The 15,392-nt window shown below is 46.3% G+C and overlaps 1 protein-coding gene across 2 annotated transcripts in view; it reads right to left on the bottom strand.

The window, feature by feature from the left end:
• mtnr1aa (melatonin receptor 1A a) overlaps positions 1-15,392 on the bottom strand; it is a 45,877-nt gene that overhangs the window by 27,197 nt on the left and 3,288 nt on the right. The window lies entirely within an intron of this gene.

Below are 15,392 nucleotides of genomic sequence, written 5' to 3'. Positions count from 1 at the left end.
AACCAAGAAGAAAAATGAGGCAATGACGATTAACTACAGCAGAAATGTAATGAGCTCTTAATTTTCGGAGAAAAGAACAACAAGCAACATCCGCCTTACGACCTGCTCGACTTACGTCCACCAGTACTTACAACCACGGCCGGCACGTAGCAGCCCAGCATCGCGTGCAACAGTAACATTGGATAACAAGAGGAAATTTATATATATATATATATATATATATATATATATATATATATATATATATATATATATATATATATATATATATATATATATCCCACTGTGCAAGGTGCACGATATAAAAAGATTTGAAGCGGAAGCAGAGTTTGACCTGCTCTCAGAGAGAATGTGAGGCTCCGTAACAGGCATCAGGAAAGAAGTAATTGGAGGTGAAAGGCAAAGGTCACAGTTCCACCTGTGCCACCAGGAGTGACCCCTCAGCAGCGCGGGTCAGCGTTGTTGCAGAGTCGCACGTTTATGGAATGTAAGGCCCACTTTTCCACATTCAGACTCCGCCGTTGTTGAAACTTGTGATTTGCGTTGACAAAAGCTGAGCAAAACAAAACTCTGCCTTTTAATAAAACATGTCCATCTGGGGTAGACGGACTGAGAAATGTTTTTTCTCTCTCTCTTCGTCTTCCTCCCCTGACTGCTCTGCGTTAACAGTCACACAATCTGACGCTTTCACAGCTGGAAGCGGCTGAATCCAACCTATTGTGGGAGGACTGAGAGCTGGACTCAAGGGCACCTTGAACACGCAGGACGTCTGTTGTCAGCTCCAGTTTTCACGTCCTCTAAACTGGGATTCAAACTGGCACCGTTCTTATCGGCAGGCAGCGCCGCTCTGACCGCTGAGTCACTCGCTCTCCAACGACCGCGACTTGTAATCGCACAGTTCCCACTCTACGGCCGGCACTCCACCCAACGCATGTGTTATGCATAATTCCCCTTGGATGAGCATTAGGTTTTACTTGATCTCACTGCCCTGAGCTCCCCATGTGCGTCATTCCCCGCTCCCATCAAGCAGAACAAAGTTTTTGCTGTAGAATATTGTACGTGATTAAAAATAGAACAAGCATGAAAGAAGCAAGGGAGCGCGGATCTGGAGAGTGGGATGCAATGATTCCTGCGTATTTGCGCACCGTGTTGAGGGTAAACAGGCCTGAACACGGAGGAGGGAGAGGGGAGGCTGGCTGCCTGGATCACTGGCCACAAAATCACCATCGCTATGGCCACAAAAGGGGGCACCAGAGTTCAGCCAGGCTGTTTTCTTACGCTGAAGTTTGGATTTACTTCACTTCACTTTCACCTGGAATCATTCATAAAACAAAACGATTTCTGGATACTAACACGGGGCTGTGTTGTTACAACCCGTTCCTGAGTTGAAAGGCAAGTGTTGGTTATGTCTACAGGTCAGAGAGACAAACAATTCTTGGAGATCTTCACATGTTCACATGAAACAGCTCCCAGCATGCATTGCAACAGTACGAGGTCCACGTCTGTGGTCCTGATTCACCGAAAATTTTGTTGTGTGTTTGGCACTTGGGCTGTGACGTGAGCTGACTTCATTCAGAGCACGATACTTACAGTGTCGTTACAGGTGTCTTGACCTACTTTACAAGCAGACAATCCCAGAGTGTGAGGGAGTTTAGGTTTGTGGAGTCCAGCAGAACCACCGTGATGCCACCGTCACAACCCAGCACAAGCACACACAAAGACGCTGCCTGTTTTATGAGTCTAGTTCAGAAATGAGGAATGAGTCCTGGGCCGGTGTCGCGCCCCCTCCACCTCCCACACCCCTAGAGTGGGATGGTCTCTCTACACAGTGGCTTTTTCGGATCTTCTGGAACACATCACACAGACAAACGGGGCTCGACGTAATTTCCCCTGGCAAAAGCTTCCGTGGCTAACAAGCACTTGAGGCGACTGTTCTGAACAAACCATGCTCAGAAATGTATAACAAGGTTCTACCCAGGACTTTTTTTGCGGAATGTCTAGAGGAGAGGGGGTCGATGAGGAGATCAGTAGAGTGTCTCATACATCCTTAACCAACACATCCTCACTCCCTTCACCTTCACCTTCTTCTGCTGCTTAGCGGGGGTCGGGTCGCGGAGGCAGCATTCGAAGCAGGAAGCCCAAACTTCCCGATCCGCACAAACCTCCTCCAGCTCCTCCCGGGGGATCCCGAGGGGTTCCCAGGCCAGACCGGAGACATCATCTCTCCAGCGAGTCCTGGGTCTTCCCCAGGGTCTCCTCCCGGTAGGACATGCCCGGAACACCTCCCCAGGGAGGCGTCCAGGGGGCATCCGGATCAGCTGCCCGAGCCACCTCAGCTGGTTCCTCTGGATGTGGAGGAGCAGCGGCTCCACCCCGAGCTCCTCCCGGATGACCGAACTCCTCACCCTATCTCTAAGGGTGCGCCCAGCCACCCTGCGGAGGAAACTCATCTCAGCCGCTTGTATCCGCGATCTCATCCTTTCGGTCATGACCCAAAGCTCGTGACCATAGTTGAGGGTGAGAACGTAGATCGATCGGTAAATCCAGAGCTTCGTCTTGTGACTCAGCTCCCTCTTCACCACGACGGTCTGATACAGCGACCGCATCACTGCTGCCACTTCACCAACCTGTCTATCAATCTCACGCTCCCCTTTTCCCTCACTCAAGAACAAGACCCCGAGACACTTAAACTTTGTTCCATACGGCAAAGAGCCCATCCACTCCAGGTAGAGCTAGTAAATGGCAGAATGAGCTGACGTTTTTTTGTGTCTTTTTATGGTAAAAGGGTAATGGCTCAAACACAGGAGCAGGGATTGAACCAGCCACCTCTCAGTCACAGGTTGAGCCATCTGAGCAACTTAACTTTTGGTGATGGTATCAAGTTTTGGCGCAAGAGAAGAAGAGGAACACATGGAGAAAGAACCAATGTGGTGTAAGTGCGGCCCTGGAGTGAGCCCTGAGGCAAATGTTGAAAGACTCGCTCGCTTTATCAACACATTTTCAACAACTAATAAAGGCCTTTAAACATTCATCCAGTGAGCTCATTCTCCTGATGACACGTGCTTATTATCGAAAATAAGCGTTTCTCACAGACAACGGTGAAAAAAGGCAAAGGCTCCACCACAATGACCTAAACGCGTTGAACCGCAGCAGCATTTCTGGATATAAATAAATGTCATAATGAGTCCGTTTGGATTATCCTGGCGCTCGGCTGACATTGATGCAAATTGCTATTGGCAGATTTTACAGGTGTACAGTCGGCAGACACACACTCCTCAAAGAAGCGTGGGGGAGTGGAATCCGCGTAATTCAAACAGACAAGGTGTCACGAAACATGAAGCCCGGGAGGCGAAATATAAGTGGAAATGGAGGGAAACGCAGCCGTGCATGGTTGATGGTATATGGCCTCGGAGCAGCGCGGGGCTCGGAGCAAAACTCGCAGATATGGATACAAAGAAGAAGAGAATAAAAGAACATACTGTATCTCTCAGGAGCAGCTGGAAAAATACATCCAAATTCAGATCATACAGAAGCGGAGCGGCAGGATCATGGCAGGCGGCCTTTGTGTGCCCAGATAATCCAGCGAATATTAGAAATTCATCATGCCACCTCTGATCGGAGGGAAGAGAGATCAACCCTGCTGCTGCTGCTGCCTGCGATTCAGCTGTGCCTCTCACACTCATCAGCCCACGCAAGTCATGGTGAAGCTTCATGAAGCATTGACCACATGTTCTGAGCTCAGCAGGTGCTGATGTGGGTTTAAATGTGCAGTTTCATTCAAATCAGTGTTCAACGCCGATGATTAAAGAGCAGAGTGACTCTGATCATGAAGCTTCATGAAGCCTCATCACTAGAGACTAGACCAAAGGATGGCAGCAGCAGTAACTTTGTTTAGACATTGCCTGGAAGTGTATATTGACTCTTGTATTTTTCGGACTTTAAGTGGCTTCGGAGTATAAGTCGACTCAGTCATGATGTAGGAGAGACCATATACAAGTCGCACCGGACTACAAGTCACATTTTCGGCAGAAATTTCTTTGACAAAATTTGTTGCATGAAGCAATAATGCTACGAAGTGAACCGACTGAGAACAGGGGGGAAGACAGGAAAAACACTAGCTTTTAATCATGAGAATTAAATAAATATCACTCATCTGCAGTCATGTTCTATGTATTCTATGATTCGTGTTGTTTTCCCTCTGACTCCTCATGTGATAAGACGCCCTCCAAAAATGTCATCTTATTAAATCTTATTGATCTAGCCGAAAACAAAATAGAGAAAATTTTTTTTTATTAACAAATAATTGTGATAAACAAAAGTACTATAGTCATGAAATGAAAATAGTTTTTATTCCTTTGACTGGAGATGAAACTTTATTAAGCCTCATTTTCACTTCATACTTGGAACAATTATGAAATTTCGTCACCTCACCTCCAGTATCAGCAGCTCCACTTGACATGAACACATTAAAACGCATGATTTGTTTTTGTTTGTACATTCTCCATTTTCCATCTGGTCACAGAGGCAGCAGCCAAAGTAAAGAGGTCCTGACTTCCCCAGGAAACAACAGCCAGAACTCACACATTAGATACCAATTTCAGCCTTATCAGCTCTTCAGTGTTCAAGTGCCAAAACGGCAAACAAAGATAACAGCCTGTGCACAACGCCGACAAACATCCGTCTAAATCATGAGATCTTTATCGCGATTGGGAAAGATTAGCCAGCGCAGGTGTAATTAATAAAGGTATAAAACTCCGACACACAGGAGACGTTCTAAGTTATCAGGCGCTCAGCAGACGTTTTGCACGCGGGCAACAACACCATTCCGTGTCCTGGCTGCTCGCGAGGCCATTAGCTAATCCATAGCTGGGACTTAAACGCCTCCCCAGGACAAACAACGGATTGTTATCTCACACGCCGCGTTGATTTATTCGGACTTGTTTAACTGTTAACTAATTGCCGAGTCATGACCTGTTTGTCCATTTGCCCCAGAGTCTTATCTTGCCTCCTGGACGCGGCTAAGCGCTACGCCGTGCTGATGCTAATCCCGCCAGCAAGGGACAACAGCAGCAGGATAAAAACTTGGGCAGAATATTGAAGGTGCTTTCATGTAGTTAACGTTTGTTTTCTTTCTTTTTTAGCAGTGAATACAAGCGCTGACAAGCCTCCAGCAAAACTCTAAAACAAGGTTTTATGGAACACATTTTACTGACTGGCTTATATGCTGTTCACATGGCAGCCTTGTGGTTAGCACTCTCGCCTCGCAGGAAGATGGTTGTGGGTTGGACCACAATTCTGCGTGGAGATGGCACGTTCTCCCAGTCTGCGCAAGGGTTTTCTCCTCTCACACAAGGTGAATTGTACTCTAAAATTGCCCTTTTCTCTAAGCAGAAGATTCCGGGGTCTGGATGGTGATCCGGATCCGTTTTCACTTCCTGGGTGGAAGTCGCAGCGAAGCACCTCCGAGAACGACATCAGGGAATCTACATTTTTATTTTCCAGTCTGCTGTGAGTTCTTGGAAAACAACGGCGCTTGGACCAACCAGTGGCGGTGCAAGAGTCTGACACCAACCTGCCAACTTTAGCAAGTGAAAGCCCATAAACCAACAAAGAACACACACAGCAACTCGACCACGAAACATTTGCCATGATCCTCCTGTGCCTTCTGTCTGAGCGGCTCCTGAAAAAAACAAAAAAAAGTGGCCGTTTCATTCTGCAAACCTCTCGCTGACACAGCATGACAAATTGGGGAAGATCTTCAGATCAAGTGGAGTGTGCGAGCAGATATGCGGCTTCGTATTGGAGACGGCAAAAACCGACTTGTTAGGCACTTCTCAGAGCTGATATCTACCAGGCAGCCATGCAGAAAGTCAGAACTCCGGAGACAAAAGGACAGTCTATTGTATTATTATATTGGACTATTGACCTTGAATGAACATTGTCATCACATCAGAGTCGAATAATAACTTTGGATTTCATACACAGCAGGTCAACTGGAAATAGCTTCATACATGTACGTGACGTTTCTTCACCACTCAGGGTGAGTATTGGCAAGACCCCACAATGCGGTACTTTGATACCACAGAATCATATCATGACAACAGTCAGATTTAAGTCATTTATCAGTTATGTTGTCTGCCATATTTGCTATAGGTACTTGTACACCGTCACCGCCTCCACAGCAAAGAGGAGCTCTTCACTGCCGTCTACTACAATGGACGCCTGAAAGTCATATTTTACTTCCAGCTTGGCAAAAATATAAAAGAAATAATGAAATATAAATACTATATTACAAGTCAAAGCGTTGCATACATCACGGTATCAAATACTTTTTCACACAAAACTGAACCGTTCCTGGAGAAATCTCCATCCACACAGGTCGACGTTGGGGATTCGGGATATCAAGGATCAGAACCATCCACTCTGGGACCTGGTTACAAAAGGTTTCAACTGAAAACACCGGTTTCATGTTTCATGTTTGGGTTCCCAGTCTCTCAAGGGACCCAGGCCTCATGTCATCAGAGATTCATGTACACGAAGGCGTGTCAGTCTTTTGGCGGAGACAGAAAAGGTCGCTGTAGAACAAAGTGGTTGCACCACCACAGATCACCATGGTGTGACGTGCGTCGTCGTCTGGTGTGACATTTAACACGCACACCTGCGCTCGCTCCCCTTACACCTCTGTCTTTACCCCGCTGACAGTGTTCCCTCAGCGACGACAGCACTGCTGTGCTCATGCGTCGGCACCGCCAACTCTGGAAGCACGCCAGATGGAAATATCATCATTAGCAATGTTCGCACCTTGCAGCGCGGTGCTCCCGTAAATTGTTGGCCGGTTGTCTGCTTTAAGTCTGGAGGGAGACGTGTGATCTTGAAATTCGCGAGTGACAACAATATTCAACACCTAGCTGCGGAGCCCAGCCAAATCAAGACGCACGGCGGAGGAGGGTGAGGGCAGCAGTCGTCATGACGGAACGTATGTTTCGGTGTTACACAACAGGTAACCTGAACTGTGAACGCTATTTGACTTCACTTGTGAACAGGGTGGGCATCGGGATAAGAATGCAGTATTTTCACACACATCTTTGTCAAGTGGACTTTTCCTCTTTCAACGGAGTCAATGGTTTTCTGCACTGGACACCAGTGCTGAACAAAGGGAATAACTGGAGATAGGTGCTGAGATTTCATCGCAGGGTTTCCATGACGGCAAAAGAAAAGCCTCCACACCTTCAGAATTACAATCTTTGTTTTTCAGATTTTTCACATGCACATTGTGTGAATCATTTCAAAATAGAGTCCATAGCAATAGAATATGATGCACTGCCCAGCAAATAATTCATTAGAAAAACACACACTTGGGTCACCTGTAAGGTTGTACTGTGCACCCCACTAACATTACTCCATCCGAACCAATGTTCCCTCTAAGCTGCGCGCGTGCACAATTGCGCACAAAATCGTCTACGCAGCGCTACAAAAATAAATCCCGAATTACCGCAATTTCCGGACTATAGAGTTTCTTGCCGTCAAGACATAAATCCTTGTGATATTAGAACAATAAAACGAAGCGCACACTGCGCTGTTCGACCGTATGTATCCTTCCTAGCCGACAGTTTCCACAGATCCTCCGGTACTGCGGTGCCTATGATCACCGTCCTCCGAGTGACAGCGCTACATACACAATGGCACGAACAGCTACTAGAAGAGCTGCTATTTGAAGTGAACTATTGGAGCACGCTGATGTTTAAGAGCTGATTCTGCACTGAGCCAATTGGGGCTGCGGAGTAGCGCAAAGGAGAGAAACTACACACGAGTCAGGTGAGGAGTTCTTTGATATCCAGCACCCTCAATGGTGTCATGTGACTTCAATGAGACTTCAATGACTAGACTTTGTTTATTCTTCGATTCTTGATATATATATATATATATATATATATATATATATATATATATATATATATATATATATATATATATGATTCTGTTGAACAAATATATAAAGAATCTATACACTTCAAAGACAATTGAAAGACTTTTATTTCTATCTTTTTATTTTTAAATTTCACACTTGTTTCATTCCTCAATGTTTTTATATGCATATAAACTATTACAGCTGCCACCACAGTACAGGTGACCGCTCTGACAGTTTGTGCGTTTGCTCAGACACATGACAAATTAGAGGGAACATTGGTCCCAACACCGATCAAGAAGCTGGTCCTCAACGCTAGAAATCTTGTGTTTGAACACGCAATAAAGAACATCGAAACACGCAGAAAACACAAGAGGCAACATGGCTTCATGTCCCATCCATCCCATTGATACAGTTACATCGTTAAACAAAATTATCATTCCAATCACAATAGTCGCATTCCTCGACCTTCTGTCGATGTATAGAGTCTGATGAAACGCTATGGTGGTGATGCAACTGGCAGAAACCAAGACCCTGATATCATTGGCCTCTGCATCAGGTGTTACTGTCTCACCACTTCATCCAGGTTTGTTTTAGCCCGCGGCCCTCAGCACGGCTCCTTCGTCCTTTCCCCGCCACTGAAGGTCTGATAACTTTAAATAATACACACTGAAATGAATCCCTCTCCCTGTTATCATGAAAAGATTCGCACACCTCTTCAATGATTTGCCAGTGAAGGAGCAAGAGTTCTGTTTGTGTGAACGTGGAGCGAGCTGCCGTCTCCACTCCAGCTCACGCATGACAGCTCACTTGACACCTTTACACCTTCCTCGGATTAATCGAAAGTGCCAGCTGGTGTTACGACAACCGATAGTAGATGGAGAGCGGAGGTGGTGAGGAACTTCTCTTCACTGCCCAAACAATCTACTCATGAAACTAGACGCAAATGTGACACTTATCATTTTAATGTAAGAACAACAGACTAGCTGCCTCATTTCCTGACTATAAGACGCTACTTTTTTCACGCGGTCTGAGCCCTGCGCCTTATACAACACAGCGGCCGATATATGGATTTTTCAGGTTGAAATGAGATGAAATCAGAGGCTTTTTATTGATCCTTACACCGCGTGTCCACAGCTCCGTCAACAGAGTCGATCTTCTGGAGGTCTGGAATCGAGACTGTGGTGTCGGAACTTTGGGCATGCGGGCGAAAACAGCGCATTTTGAATGCTTAAATGTGAATAAAAGATGTGAGACACTGTCTCCAGGCGAAGTGTGTTCGGCTCAAAAGTCCGACTTGAACACAGGCGAGTCGGGTACTGGCCACTGACTTGATCCCGGCTGGAGAGCCGCACCTTGTCTATTGTGAGAGCATCAAGACGCAACGTATTACGCGGCTTGGTTTCCTCACTCTCAATGCTGGACCCTGTTTTCACATCTAGTTTTGAAAAGCGTTTTTAAGCCGGTGCACCAGTGACATTTCAACCGTGCAGACGGCACCAGTGAACCTGCGGCTTATAGATATCTTATAGCTTATAGATAGGTATCTATTTTACTTCTCAAATTTAGTGGGTGCGCTCTATAGTCTGGAAATTACGGTATATACTGAGTACATATGGTGAACCTCTCAGCGTTTACTACACAGTAACATTCAGTCTTGCTGTAGTGACAGTGACTACTGAGTGTTTGACCAGTGAACCTTTCGTGGGTGTCTCCTCACAGACAGGTTGAGAAAATATTCCAGGTGTTGAAACTCAGACGTCCCTCCATGCGTAAGACATTTTAAGGCAACATGAAGACGAAACCCACAGTAACAGCTGGCAGCAGATGAGTTGAGCATCTTTCAGAAAACACTGTTAATCCAAAAGAAAATCACGAGGGAGGGGTCGCCTCAGGATCTACAACTTGTGCGCAGTGATACACGCATAGTGAGACTCGCGTCTTATCTGGGTTACATGCACGAGTTTGGCTGGACGGAATGCAGCGAGAACATTTCACTTTGACAGCCACACTTGGTTTACACACTCACCTCCCGCTCAGTGGAACTGGAGCGGCGCGAGCTAATGGAGGGCACGCACAGGTTCATGAAGAGGCGGCCTCGTCGTGAGGGAGAGAACACATGATACCGCCGCGGCGTTCTGATACTGCTCCTTGGAACCTGACACGCTGCTGCTAAACAATCCAGGACGGCTTCGCAAGTGAGTGCTTTGCCACTTCTGCACCAATAATCCGACATGTCTGTCGAACCTTCTCAACACCAAGGACGATTTTTGCGACGACTGCAACAACTTTATTTAAATTCCAGCACCTTTTCTTTTTTTTTTCTTCTTTCTTTGTCGCTTACTTTTTCAGTTAAGGTCCCCTCGGGTTGCATTTGCCATCAACAATAAACAAGACCTCCCTCATGAAGCGGAAGAATAAAAGCCGTATATCAAGTTCAGAACGATGTTTGCTTCCATTACGCAGGCACCTCTTTATTGGGTCGCGCGGCGCTGATCCAATTTCCGTCAAGAGTCTTTCGACGATGCCGATGGATATTTAGAAACATAAAACAAAAAAACACACCACCTAATTCTGCGGGAAAATATTCATTACTCCGGGAGAAATAATAACAGAAAGCCGCGCAATAATCCTGAACAGTCTCAAATGACACCCCTCTGGCGCCGAGCCAGGTCACACAGCAGCGTCGGAAAAGACGGGCAAACAGACAGCTTCAATATGGATGTTTGCAGCAGCAGAGCCGACGTATCAGTGAGACTTTTGATTATCTGCCACCTCGGAATATGACTCGGACGGCAGGTGAGGTATTATTCTAACTTCCCCGCGCTCTCTGCCGGGGCAGATAAAGCCCAAACAAATCACAGAAGGAAAGGTCAAGGAAATAAAGGGGCTTATTTTCTTTTAATAAACTGCCGGGGGGATGAAAAGTTTCATTATGAACGACGTGCTGATTTTTCACCTGGCTGGAATCTATTGTTGACTCTGTGCCGATCCACGTGGAAGCGGATCGCGGCGAGAGCAGCTCTCAGGCTGTAGGACGATGGGAAAACAGCGAGTATTTGTTTGAGCTGAATGTACGGCGACCCATCGCCACACCCTGCCTGGAGAGGAAGCCGCGTGCTCCACGGTGTGAGAAAGCACGACTGAAGAATGAGCGTCATGACCCACCATAGTGTTTAGCACTGATCTTGGTAGGTCAAGACATCAACAAGCTTCAATGGTAACCCACTTTGTAGCGCACTTTGCACCACAGGCCTCACATTGACACGTGATCTAGCAGAATGGTTTTTGATCGGCAACTCCTGAAACCAACGTTCGTGGTTCTCCATTATTTCAAATTCCAGAGAAGAAATTTTGTCAAACTTACATAGTCGGTGTTTACAAGATTCCAACTATGGCATTGACTCGACGGATCAGTGTGGAACCTCCACTATTGACATCTGTCTTGCTGGGTGAAAATCTGTTAGTTAGTTAGATTTTAATTTTGCTACGCTAGCTAGCCAGTACAGAGAGGGAAAACTGCTGGTGTCGGAAATTACGGCATACACCGCTACTGTTTTCTCACCGTGTGAACCCAGTGGCTTATGCAACAAAAAATATACAGATTTCTGCAGACAAACAAGATTTATGCTGCCAAAATATTGAGCCTAGTCACATCAGACCGATGAAATCACGGCCGTTTTATTGACCTTCTTGACCAACCACATTTTGAGCACTATATTAGCACCCACGGCTTATAGACCGCAGTGGTTTACGCACAAACAAGATCGGTTTTCCTTCTTAATTTTCACGCTATAGTCTGGAATTTCAGGTAACACAAACCAAGGACTTTGAAAGGACTTGTCTGAGTTATCCTTTTAAAAAGTCCAGGAAAGAGTTTCAACCATTTTTGGGTCAAGTAGGGATGCGTCAAACTAGCAGTTTTGACTGGAACTTAAGGCAGATATTTTGCTCTACTAATATATTATTTTGTACGCAGGACTTGTTTTGTTGTTTCAGGGAGCGAATTCTAACTGGACTGACGCCATAACAAACCCATAATTCAGGCCTATAATGCATTACCTGATTATGATCCCCCTGAAAATGATGGCTCTAGTTTTAATATATATATTGCAATGTGTCATGTCACCACCCTTGTATCGAGATTCGGATCATATCGCAAGATGCTTGCCAATACACAGCCCAAGTAACGGAATGGAACTTTGTTGTGATAGTAGCGTCGCAGACCGTGTTCGCTGAGTTTCGTTTTGCGGCTGTGAGTAAAAATGAGATGCTTATTGCTTCATGTCGGCTAAAGAAAGAGGTGGCAAAGATGTTTGCTGTTAAAGTGAAGTGTCGACTTTTTTCAGGCGAACGACTGCCATTGACTGCCATATAGTGCGGCGGGAAAGCTTAGAATGGGAGAAAGTCTCCATGGAAAAAGCATGTATTATCTACAGCACTTTACCAGCACATCAGGTTACACTCCGTCAGGGGGTCAACTATTGTCTATCTCCGCTGTGCGCCACTCATAACGTGTTATTGGCTCTCGAGCCGCTTCCTGCGGAGCGTTTAGCTGCGCGGCGGCCGACGCCTATGAAGCGTGGCTCCAGCTCCTGCCAGGTCCTCTGCAGGAAACGTTTCATCATTCGCTGTTTAATTTATTGTCGCGTCGCCGGACTGCGGCACAGTCCAGGACAACATTCACTCCATGAGAAGCAAATGCGAGCGCGCCTTTTTTTCAGCCGTCGTTCCTTTCAGTGGACGGAAATGTGATTGATTCTTGACAGAAACATGGCGCTAAGCCCCTCCGACAGATGTAAAGCAGATTAGTCTGATTTACATTCCAGCCCTCATAAATTCCTATGGTCCATTCACACCACTGGTCGGGTGTCGCTCCAAAAAAGGGCGACGCCTTGAGTGTCAATCAATGCGTCTGGCAATCTGCATGGATTTTCCCAAAGGCCATCTGGACAGGAAATTGCACTCGCGGCCATTTAGCCATGCACTTGTCTAAGGTTTGAATGGAAAACTCGCAAATGCGTTTCCGCGGCATGAGCCGCTGGACCTCGGAGAGCTCCTTAGTATTCACTCTCTGTTGCGCGAAACACAATTAGGCCCAGGGTGTTTTCATCACTTCCTTCCACCCGCAGACGTCGGACCTTCCATCAGGGCGCTTTGCGACGCAGCAATGAAGAAAATTGAATTGTTAAATGAGCTGGAGAAACAAACGGTTACAACCCTGGTCAGCGTTTAATCGATGGCGGAGTATGGTTGATTAAAACCTTGCGACTGTCGCATTACAATTCATGAGCGATAATGCACACATCCATACTTCAAAGGCGCCGTTTCATAAATGTATCTTTGCTCATCTCACGTCAGATGCCACGGTTCAAAGAGCTGTGTCAGCACTTTTTGTTTTTGTCGGAAACCTTCTTAATTTGCTACGCTAGCTAGCAGCAACTTCTGAGCCACAGAGAGGGAAAACAGCTGCTGTCGGAAATTACGGACTATACCTCGCTACTGTTTTCTCACGGTCTCAACCCAGTGGCTGATACATCACCAAATATAGAATTTTTTACAAGCCAACAGGCTTCATGCTGCCAAAATATTGAGCCTAGTCACATCAAACCAATGAAATATTGACCTTATTGACCTACCACATTTTGAGCGCTAATTTTTAAATCAAATATGTGACATGTTTAATGATACAGTGGTACCTCGGTTTTCGAATGTCCCGGACTTCGAACAAAAATTTCAAGATTTTTTCGCTTCAGATTTTGAATTAAAATCCAGAACTCGAACGCCCCCAAAAAAAGCCGGAAAAAACATAACATGTGCAGACTGATCAGTTGACCCACGAGGCGCTTTGTTATTGTGTATAACGCAGCCTCTGTATGCAGACGTGTCCCGTTAGCTACATTTACTGACTGTTTCTTCTTCATATTGAGGTGTAAAACCTTTCCTGTCTCCACACTGGACCGTGGTAGAGTGTCACAGGGGAGGTGCTGGAGCCACACTCCAGGGTTTGATGTCCTGTTGTGGGCTGGAGCTGGGACAGGGATGAGGCGAGTCTGGGACAGAGCGTGACTTGGTTTATGACTTTGTCACAGCCAAACTGCACAGAAGCGCACATTCAGAGCTGGACACGCACCGGGCACCTCTTCACTTCTGGAGAGACGTCACCCACTCGGCAACCCCTCCCACATGCAGCGGCCACACACATAGAGGAACAGCTCACCTGCAGCACACACTCTACATTCACTCCTACAAAAGACTCTTTTAAGGCTTGAACGCATTATTTTTTTTCCATTCATTCTAATGGGAAAAATCCATTCACATTTCGAACAAATTGTATCACGAACGTCTGTCTGGAACGGATTGTGGTCCAGAACCGAGGTACCACTGTATTGGCGGCATGATTCCAGTTCAGAACATTGGCGAGTTTGTTTGATGAGTCAGTGTCCATGCTGGACCCGTTTTCAAAGCTAGTTTAGGAGTGATCCTCATGCATTTTTAAGCCGGGTGCACCACTGCACCCGCGGCTTATAGACCGCTGCGGCTTATGTATGAACATGATCTACTTTCCTTCTTAAATGTAGTGGGTGTGGCTAATATTTGTGTGCATTCTATAGTCTGGAATTTATTGTAACTCAAACACAAACCAAGGACTTTGTTTTCCTGTAGTCGGGCCACGATTATGCTTTTAAAAAGTCCAGGAAAGAGTTTCAACCATTTTCGGGTCAAGTATGGATGCGTCTAACTAGCTGTTTTGAGTGGAACGTAAGACAGATATTTTGCTCAGGTGATAAAACATTGAAACCGCAGCGACGAGCGAGAGCTTGTAGGAACGCCAGAGGGTCACAGTCTTCAAGCGCTCCTCCGAGGGACGGAGCTCTCTCCTCGCTCCGATCTAAAACATGTTCCTCCGCAGACAGACAAGTGACTGAAATGACAATGTCAGGAGTGTATTTAGCAGGCCACCGTACGAGAGTCTGCCCATGATGACAGCGGTGAAATGTGTACCTGTCACTCTGCGAGTGCCGACCAGAGCACGACGAGAGACTCTGGGGTTTTTCTACTGCGACTTTCCAGCGGGGCTCTCTGGCGCCTCCTAAACACATGCTCCATCACCGACTGGTTCCAAAACCATTATAATTATGAGATTCCAGATCTTCAAGCTGGTGTGCTTTGGGGGGTGGGGGGAGGCTCGGGGGGCATTAGTCTATTAAACGCAGGGAGGCACCAAGGGCTTTCCCCCCATTTGGCTTCAGACGCTGCCAATAATTGCTATAGCGTTTCGCTATGCTCTGATCCGACTTAGCTGCCCACTGACTTTGAGTAGGTCAGTGGAATTATAGCGCCTCGGAAAGTAGGCTACGCCAAGTGGGCGTGTGGATGACCATGAGGAAAACAGCAGTTGTTTCAGAGCAAGAATCAAACGCTTCAAAATGAAATGAATTAAATGTACGCAGTCCATCACGATAACAATATGTTTTACTCTCAG

Source organism: Synchiropus splendidus, chromosome 2, assembly GCF_027744825.2.
Source record: "Synchiropus splendidus isolate RoL2022-P1 chromosome 2, RoL_Sspl_1.0, whole genome shotgun sequence".
Lineage (NCBI taxonomy): Eukaryota > Metazoa > Chordata > Actinopteri > Syngnathiformes > Callionymidae > Synchiropus > Synchiropus splendidus.
The sequence above is the reverse complement of the archived record's forward strand: the minus strand, read 5'-3'. Positions and strand labels throughout refer to the sequence as shown.